The following is a 10,295-nucleotide window of genomic DNA, read 5'->3' on the forward strand; positions in this document are numbered from 1 at the left end:
TATCCAGTTTTATGGTTTGGACTATATTACCACGCAGTATTTCCAAGCAATAGCAGACATTATTGTTTCTCAAAGGTTTCTCAAGTTTCTCAAAAACTTGGCTAGTGCTTCCAGCAGTTGCTGTGGAGTGGGTAAGATGCTGACATACCCTCAGGTTTTGAGTTTGAGTACAGTGGCACAAGACTTTCTGTGGTCCGCCCAGGCATGCCTGGGATAGACAGCTTCATCTTTGCAAATATAAGACATCACCAATTCAAGGATAGCACAGCTTCCCAAGTCTGGTAATAGTAGGGACGGTTATTTCCAAAATGAAAACAAAGGCATTCAAACTCGGAAGTGTTAATACTGTGCAGACTGCAGAACTGGTTCTAGGTGTGGTGTCGGATGGGGAGGGGTCCTTACTTCTGACTACCTCTCCTGTTGCCTTTATTTTCCCATTTCCTTGGTCACTCTTTGCCTTTTAATTAAAAAAGAAAGAGAGAAAGAAAGAAAGAAAGAAAGAAAGAAAGAAAGAAAGAAAGAAAGAAAGAAAGAAAGAAAGAAAGAAAGAAAGAAAGAGATGTAATGTGCTTTAGCCGGATATTTGCTAAGTCAGTGCACTACCATTTATGATGGCCTGGGGTATTTGTGGCCCTCAAGATTGAGGGTAGAGGTGGGAGGACCTGTCCCCCCTCATTTTAATAATTACCCTCTTTTTAGTAATTGGGAAAATAATGATTGAGGTTAGAACTGCTTGATGCTTCCTGTTTACCAAATAGTTTTCCGTCAGTGTTCATTTTTTTCTTTTCTTATTTATTTATACTTTAAAAAGTTGAGACAAGATCTCATTATGTAGCCCTGGCTGGCCTGAACTCATTATGTAGACCAGACTGGCCTCAAACTCACGGAGATCCACCTGCCTCTGCCTCCTGAGCACTGGGATTAAAGGCGTGCGCCCTGGTGCCTGGTCTTTTCTTCCATTCTTTCTTCTATTCTTTTACATCTTTTTTTGTAATTTCTAATGGCAACCTCTACCACTCAGGACAAGGACAGCACTGTAGTATGTCTGCTGTGTCACAGGGAGCATCCATTACAGCTGGTCAGTGGGCACACTGCCCAAGGGAACCTGCTTCCTGGTGATGCGGCTGTCTGTGATGAAGTTGGTGGGTCTGACACCAGCAAAGAGTAGCCTCTGGTTATGGGGTAAAAATGGCCCTACACCTTCAGAGGCCTTGTTCTCTTGCCCTTTGTACTGCTACAAATACAAGCCAGCCCATGCTAATTTTTTCACAGTATTTCACATTATTTTTAAATAATCCATAAACATAAAGCATTGTTATCATTCTATCAAAAAAAAAAAAAACCCTGAGGCCTGAAGAGATCCTCAGAATGTATTTTGAGAGGACAGTGTAAAATTCAGACTCATGTTTTACTCACTAGAAAACACTGGCATTCGCCACATCTCACTCCTGTTCATAACACCTTCGGTATCTGACCCTCACTTACCTCCACCTCCCTATCCCCCATGACTCTAAGTCTCTATCATCAGAGCTTCCACCTACAGGTGAGGAGGTGCAAGAAGGAAAGGAACCGGTTCCTCCATTCCCCATCTACGCACCTGTCTCGCCTCCCCACATACAAACTCATTTAAGTCTTCCTCGTCACTGAGAAAGAACATCTCCACTTTGGAATCTGCCACCGTGAAGACTTTGTCTATAAAGCTAAACTCAGAAGTTATCACCCAAACTGATCAAGTTGTCCCAAGCCTGTGTTTATCATGTTTGAATTTGAGTATAAAATGCTCCCTTCTGCTCTCAGCTTCCCCTCTCACAGCATGCCGAGGGGTCTTCATGAAGTGCACTGGATTATAATGATGAAAAATTAGAAGCAGTCTGTGCCAAAGATGGGTCTTAGCTACATAAGTGATGAGACACCCATGCATTACAATAGCATGTGGTCATAAAAGGAGATTTTATAAGGAATATGCAATGATTTGAAGAAGTGATCATGAAATATTAAGCAAATAAAGAATATTTCAAGGACTTTCAATATATGCACCAGTCCCCTATGCCTATTTGAATTTTAATTAATTATAATTCAATAAAATTAAAAATTTAGTTCTTCAGCCACACAAGACATGTTTCAAGTACTCCACAGTTCTCATCCTGGACAGTGAAGATTGAGAATATCTATCAAATGCAAAAGTGAGAGACAAAAGTAGATGTTTCATTTATTCCAATGCATGTATGCACAGAGAAAGATGTTAGCAGGGAATACACCACTGAATGATTATGCTAGTGTTTAGTTGGTAAGATTAGATAAGAGTGAGGCAGATATTTTCTATAAAGACCTGCACAGTAAATATTTTAATGTTATGAGTACTATGCACAATATTACAGCCATTGAATTCTGCTGTTCTAATAGAGAAGCAGTGTGTAAGCTAACAGACATGGCTGTTCTAATAAAACTTTATAAGAACAGGTGGGACATAGTATTCATCTATAATCCCAGCACTTCAAAAGCAGAGGGAAGACCAGAGAGAAGGCTCAACAGGTAAAGGCCTTTGCTTGCCAAGCCTGAAACCTGAGTATGATCCTGGAGACACACATCATGGAAAGAGAGAACTAACTCCTGCACTCCTGCAAGCTGTCTTCTGACCTTCACATGTGTGCCATGGCACATGTGTGCATATGCGTACACACACACAAGGAAATAAATGGAAGACAATTGTTTTCACAGAGGCAGAGGTAGGAAAATCTTGAAGCTAGTTTGGGCTACACAGTGAGGCCCTGTCTCAAAAGACAAACAAAACCAAGAACAGACAAACAGCCTCCAATTAGGTGGCTTCTTAAATTTGATCATAATTTGTTCACTCCTGACTTAAGTGAGGAAAAGTGAGAGCCTTTTGTGGTTTTCTGTGCACTTATTCAAATTTAAATTTTAAAAAGTAACTTGTGTATTTTTTGTTCTAAAATACAACTCACTAGACAAACACTATGTATATATAGTATACTGTAGTGTCATGGGCCCCATACCACCTGCACTTTCATTCCTGAAGTTTCAGTTACTCAGGCTACTACAATCTAAAATACAAAATGGAAAATTCTAGAAATCATAAAGCCATAATTTAAAAGTAACATTTATTATAGTAATTATAATATTCTATTTTATTATTGTTATTAATTTCTTAATGTGACTAATTTATAAGTTAAGCTCTTCTGTGAGTGTGTCTATGTAGGGAAGAACACTGTGCATGGGGATTTGGAACAATCCTTGGATTTTGGTATCAAGAGTGAGTCAGGAACTGTATCTCAGTGGCTGAAGGAAGGCAGAGACCACACTTGTGTGTGCATCTCCAGGCTCAAGAGCAAGGTGCAAGCAGATGTGCCTCTTTGCCAAGCAATGCTGGGCTATTTAGTCTCTCGCACACCCACTGTCCCATCCTACGCACTCAGGACCTGCCCTGCGTCGCATCCTCTCTGCTCCTCTCCACACAAAGTGCACCCACATTATCCCACTACTGGAGCACTTCTTCTGAATGTATCAGTTACTTTATCTTGGGGGAGCAGTCCCTGGGTGTTTGTTTCTGGGTTGCTGGATGGAAAGGTATACTTGAGAAACAGTTCCTAGAAGAAGGGAGCTTCTGGGTCCTCAGATCCACCAGTTTCACGCGTATGACCCATGATAATCGTGGGCAATGGACAAGTTGTGGGCCTGAGTAAACCGGGTCTCTATGGAGCCCTGGCAGGCACACCTGGTGAGGGCTTTGAGCCCTGGTGCTCCCGGAGTCTGGGAGAAGAGTTCCAGGGACAGAGCTCTAATCACAGCGTCTCCCAGGGTATCTACTCCACACACTGAGCTTTGGAGCTTGGCTTTGATAAACGGGATTCTGCCCCCTTGCTGCTGCAGCCTACAGGTGAGGAAAAAGCAAAGTTAGTTTCCACAAATGGGGTATAGCCACGTTCCTTTGGTTTTAAATGTTATAGTATTGTCTTTTGAAATCTTGAGCCAGTGTTTAAAAACCAAAAGAGTTCATACCCAAAATTAGGGAAAAAAATAATAACCGCACAGGCAGTCTCCGGCTTCTCAAAAAACTTAGTTTTGTCAAGATTCATCTCAGAGTCCCTTATGACAACAGTTAGATGGTGCTGAGGAGAAAGGATGTCTGTGCCCAGACCTCACTCCCACTTCCCTGGCCCCCTCGGTCATGCGTGCTGATCCTCATAGCACTGAAGACGCAGCACCCTGCGACCAATGGCCGACTGGGTCCTTGCTGGTCTTCACAGTCTATTGGCTTTCCATTACATTTTCAGTAGTTAGGACTAAAATTAAAGTTAAAAGCCTTTTCCTAAAGTTAAACCTAAAGTCCTTTCCCTAAAGTTTTCCCGAGTTTATGATTGGCTCAGCTATGAATTTTCTGCTATGTTCAGAGACAGCTGGTTTTCTCATAAACAAAGAAAGTTGTGGAAGCCACATCCCAGCCAGCGGGTATTCCTCCCAACAAGCATCATGGAGGAATAGCCAGGGATGCTCCCCGAATATCTTTTTCCTTTCCCAGGTCAGGGCGGAGGGCAACAGATGACTGTCGGACCTCCTCCCCTTTCTAAAGTGACCGTGGAGAGGGTTCGAGCAGAAGCAACGGGAGTGACTTCTGGACCTTAGTGTGGGGTCTGTTGATTAACTCTGGGCTCTCACAGTTTCCCAAAGTGGAGCCTGGAAAGCGCAAGGTGGTGTCTCACTGTCGTGACTTTACGTGGTTTATTATATTAGTCAGGGCTCTCTGGAGGAACAGAATGGGTGTAATGAGTATATATTATAAAGACTTTTTAGGATGGCTTCCATGAAGCTTCCATGGCTTCCACAGGCAGAATAACCCAGCAGCAGCTGTCTGCGTGCTGAAAAGGCTGGGAACGCAATAGCTTGTCCTTCCAATCTGGCAGTGAAGGCCTGGGTATTCCTGGAGAGCCCCTGCTACTCAGTCTACATTAAAGGCCAAAGAAGCTGGGTCCTCAGGGCACTAGGACAGATGCACTAACCAGGGAGAGGTGAAGCTCGCCCACCAGCAGGTAGCACTGCCGTCCTCAGACTCTATGTCTGGACCTCCACAGGAAGGTGCTGCTTATGCTGGGAGAGGGTCTCCCTCTCTCAGCTAATTGCTCCTGGAAATGCCCTCACACACACACTCCAGAGGTATATTTCATGGTTTATCCTAGAGCCAATAATTTTTTTTATTGTTTTTTGGGGACAGCATCTCACTATGTAGCTCTGGTTGTTTAATATATAAACCAGGCTGGTCTGGAACTCACAGAGATCACCTACCTCTCTCTCCTGAATGCTGGTATTAAAGGCATGCGCCACCACAACTAGCTTAGCATCAATAAATTTAATAGTCAAAATTAACCTCTACAACTCTTGTATAATATTAGAGGGACCAGCCTTGATATTATACATCCCAGGGGCTCAGGAGAGAGAACTACTAATGGCGAGGACTATTATTGGGAAATAGAATCTCAGCACACTGAGCTCTATAGTCCACTTGCTTTAATTCCTCTGGCATAACATCCTATATACACAGTTCCAGTTCTGTTTTCGTGTCTAGCTCCTTTCTTGCCTGATTTCTCTCTATACTTATCTATTGCTCCCTCTAAGTTCTATCTTAATTCTCTTGTCTTAATTCTGCCTCATCTAGGTCCTTTTCAGTTTGTTCTTACCCAGCTAGTAATTCCCCATCTGGCTCTTCCTCATCTTCCATCTCATTCCTCTAGTACTCTCTTCTAGCCCTTCAATCTAGTTCTTCCCCATCTCAGTTTGTTCCTCTCAAGTTCTTACTCATCTAGTTCTTCCATTCTCTTTTCTCTTCTCTGTCCTCCATGCCCTGGGAGTCCCAGTATATACACTTACAAGCAGTATTCCCTTAGCAGTGCAAAGCCAGGCTTCCAGGGTCAAACGGAGGGGTGATAAGAATCACATTGAGAGGCAATAACTGTTAATTATCATTTGCAACTCCAAAGGGAAGTGACCAATGGGGAAATGAATTAACTAAAGGCTAAATTCGGGTAATATCTAAGAAGAGGGATCTTATGTGCTCAACTATAACCTCAAACATGATTGGTAGAAAATGTTAAGAATCTATAAGTTGCTAGGTCAATGAGAGAAAATAAAACCATCTTCTTTTTCCTATGGCTCCTATCTGTCCAAGCTATCTGCTGTTTTTTTCTGCAGGGTGGGGGAAAGTGTGCTCAGTCGCTAGGCAACCTGTGTACATCTGGATGCCTCTGGTGATAGTAAAAGGGAGATCTGGAACTAGAGGTAAAGTTTGGGAAAGGAGGAAGTAAAGCTTAATTGGCACATCCGCCAGGCCTTCTCAAATAGGTAGCCTGGATGCTTAAGTCTGTTCTTAGAGAGTATGGAGGTATCTCTGATAAGGTACTTTCCTCCATCTTGGGATGGTCCTGGCTGGATGCTGCCAATGATGATAATTACAAGGAGGCTTGAACTGGGGTTCTGGCTGAGCATAGCTGTTAGCGCAGAAGGTTATCTAAATATACCTAGAAGTGGTTAGGTAAGGAGTTAAAGGTCTATAAAGTTAGTAAGGCTGTAAGAAAGGAAGGTTCGAGCTGAATTGTGCAAAGCTATTACTTAACGTCCACCTGACCTAGGTGGTGTCTCCTTGTGGAATTTACCTTAAATCAGGAGACTTGCATGTGGACTGTTATTACTGCTAGTCCTTGAAAGTGGCTAAGGGAGATATCTGATTCCAGAGAAAGCCTTTCCTGAGGCTGTTCTCCAAATACCTGGAATGTGTATGTCCAGAGAGTGATCAGTCCACACTGTTAGCCCTTCTTAGGGAAAAGTCAATTGGGAAAACTATGAAGGCACACATGATTTTCGTAACAGAAGACAGCTGATATATAATAAGGCAAGTAACACCAAAAGCTCCTTGGAATTTAGCTTCCTCTGGAGGAAATCCTTGATCTCTCCAGGTAGTGACTTTGCCATAACCAGCCGAGTTCTTATGATATATTCCTGCGGCCTGCAGCATACAACAATAACATTAACAGTTCATGATAAACATGCACCTTGAGCAAGAAATAAATCTGTGTTGCTTTGAGGCACTGACACTTGGAGTTATTTGTTATTGCAGTATAGCCTGGGCTATCTTGACTCCTGGGAGGTCCTAACTACTTCAAGATCAGACTCTCTCTCCAGACTATTTCCAGGATCCAGTCACACCTCTCCTTTGTAGGCAGACTTTTTCTGTCCCGTCTGCCAGCTCCCAAATAATCACATGGAGATTTATTAATTATGAAAGCTCAGCCTATAGCTTAGGCTTGTCTAACTAGCTCTTATAACCTGAATCCACCCATTTCTATTAATTTACTTTCTGCTTGGTGCTTTATTATCTTTACTTCGCCCATGCTGCTCTCCTGCTTCCTCTGTGTCTGGTTGGCGGCTCTTTGCACCTCTGCCCTTTTTCCTCCCAGGGTTCTCTTTGCCCCCAAAATCCTCCTAGCTATTGGCCATTTAACTTTTTATTAAACCAGTCACAGTGCAATATCTTCACACAGTGTGGAGGACTATTCAGCACCACTCCTTTCTCTGACACCCTTCCCTAGAGGTGAAGCATCAGGTCAGGCAGGGTACCACCGAGCCTGCCCCACAGTCTGTCCGTGCCTTGCCATCCTCTGTCCTGAACTTTGCCACTTGCCCTGTTACATAACAGACTGCAGGTCACATGTTCCCACTTTGAATAATTTATCTCCACAGACTCTCAGTATTTCAGTCAGAACATTTATTTCTTTCATTTTAATATTTTATCATTTTTGTCCTAAATGTATGACCTCAACTGGTTGCCATGCACTTCATTTTTTCTTGCCTTAAATATTTTAAAAGTTTCAAAGTACAAACATTACTCACAGAGTATAACAGAAAACGCTCCGTTTTAGTTCTGCACCGTTTAATTATCTGTCGTTAAGATGGCGTCCCCGCTCCGAGTTCTCCTGGCTTTGGCTGCAGCTTCATCTCGCCTGAAATACTTCGACACTTGGTACTTGGCCACAGTGCCTGTTGCTGGAGGGTGAACTGTTTGGCATCGAGACCTCTGGGCCTTTTCCACATTAAACTGCCAAGGCTTTGGAAAGCGGCAGAGCTGGTACATTTGCTGAGGGCCAGAAACCAAAGCCACACCTCGGAGGCCGGAGAAGCTGGAGTGATGGAGTTCACTCCCGGGTCTGGATCCCAGATGTCTCCCCCAGGCCTGTGTGTTAAAACCTTGGCGCCCGACCTGTGCTTCTGGGAGCTGGGGGGACCTTTATGGGGTCCAGTGGCAGGTCCTCAGTTCACTAGGGGTGTACCCTTGCAGGTGACCGTGGGACCCCAGCCCCATTCTTTGGTTCCCTGATTCCTAATCAGGTTTTTCTCTTCACATAGTCCCATCATGGTACACTGCTTCACCACGGGCCCAAAGCATCGGCCAAACCATTTCCGAACCTCCAGAAATCATCTTTCTCTTCGTAAGTTGACTGCTCGGATATTTTATTATGGTGACAGAAAGCTGACCAAAACAATCATGCACAGAGAAGTGTTAATAGATCATTGTTTAATAACGGCTCTGACATAAAGTCACTCCTCAACCTGGACGGGGCGACAGTTTAAGAGCTTCAGTAACCATGGCTGCCCTCAGAAGAGAGGTTCCAGAAATTCTCACTGCCAAAGACAAGGCAACCAGGGTGGGGTGGGGTAATTTGCCGGGTGCTCCGTTTCCGTACCCCAGGGACAGGGAGGTTAAGGCTAGTGGAGGAAAGGAGGCCTCCTCAGCTTGCTCACTCACTCCTCTGGAGGAGTTTGCTCCTTCACGCAGTCGGGGTAATGTGGTAACGGGGTCCTGCCATGCCCCGCCCAGTTATCAGCTTCAAACAGCTGTGTTTATAAAGGATGGGATTCCCTGCCTTCTGCTCTCGCAGGACCTGCTTGCATCTTTACCCTAAATTCACACACGCTGGTTTGACACAAGATCCGCTCTCTTCATGGATTTCCTCAATGGGTTTGGTCACATTAAACTCATCATGTGTCTCAAATCATTACTGCCGCTTTACAGAATGCCACAGATGGAGTAAGTCATAAACAGGAGTCTGACTGGTGGAGGCTGCAAGACCGAAAACAGAGTTCCACTTCCGGTGAGAGCCTCATGCTGCGTCATACATGACATGGAAAAGGGCCCTGAGAAAACAGGCCTGAACACTCCCCTTTTTAAATATTTCACACCGTTGCAGTGGGGTTTGAATGCCAATGTCCCCCACGGGCTCATGTGTTTGAACTCATGGCCCAGGTGGTGGTGCTGTTTGCGGAGGTTGTAGACCCTGCTGGAGGTAGAAGCTTGGGGAAAAAAATACATCGTGTGTGTGTGTGTGTGTGTGTGTGTGTGCGTGTGTGTGCGCGTGTGCGTGCGTGTGTGTGCGTGTGTGCGCGTGCTGTGTGCGTATGTGCGTGTGTGCGCGCGCGTGTGCGTGTGTGCGTGTGCGCGCGCGTGTGTGTGCGTGCGTGTGTGTGCATGTGCGCGTGTGTGTATGTGCGTGTTCGCGCGTGCGCGTGCGTGCGCGTGCGCGTGTGCGTGCGTGCGTGCGTGTGTGTGTGTGTGTGTGTGTGTGTGTGTGTGTGTGTGTGGTGAGGGGCTTGAAGTTTTATAGCTGGCCCCTTGTCCTGTCTGTTCCCTCTGCTTCCTGCTCCATCAGGATGTGAGGAGAAGGGTCTTAGATTTTCTCTTCGGTTTCCTGACTGAATGCATCTCACTGCTCCGGTTGCCACGCCTTCCCCGTATGGAAGACTGTAGTAGCCCACGGATAATTGGCCCAAATAAACCGCTGTAATAAAACATCCTAATAAAGAAGCAACCAGGGAAGAAAGGGCTTATTTTAGTCCACAATTCTAGGTTGTCAGTCTGTTACTTCAGGGACTTCATGGGGCAGGGGCTCCAGACAGTGGGTCACAGCCACAGAGCTGAGGCAAGAGAGTGCGTGTGTGCTCAGTGTTCAGTCAGTTTTCTCTACTCCTACGTGATTTCGGGCTGCGGAGTGGTACCACACACTTTCAGACTGGGTCTTTCCACTTCAGTTTATGTGTTATCATAATAGCTCCCACAGACATGCTCAGGTCAACCTGATCTAGACAGTGCCTCGCTGAGACGCACTTCCCAGGTGACTCTAGCTTGTCCCGAGCTGACAATTAAAACTAACCATCCCAGTGATCTTAATGCAATCGTGATGGCAGAGCCCCAGTGACCAAATGACCTCCCGAAGGCCCCACCGCTGATCCTGTAA

General features: G+C 45.0%; 1 long non-coding RNA gene across 1 annotated transcript; it reads left to right on the forward strand.

Annotated features, from left to right (window-relative positions):
• Window positions 1-7,944: 7,944 nt before the first annotated feature.
• Window positions 7,945-9,901, forward strand: LOC131910758 (uncharacterized). Its single transcript, XR_009379213.1, has 4 exons — window positions 7,945-8,026; window positions 8,410-8,492; window positions 8,943-9,155; window positions 9,711-9,901. It is a non-coding gene; the product is annotated as an uncharacterized LOC131910758 (long non-coding RNA).
• Window positions 9,902-10,295: the final 394 nt, after the last annotated feature.

The sequence above is a fragment of the Peromyscus eremicus genome, chromosome 5 (assembly GCF_949786415.1).
Source record: "Peromyscus eremicus chromosome 5, PerEre_H2_v1, whole genome shotgun sequence".
Classification (NCBI taxonomy): domain Eukaryota; kingdom Metazoa; phylum Chordata; class Mammalia; order Rodentia; family Cricetidae; genus Peromyscus; species Peromyscus eremicus.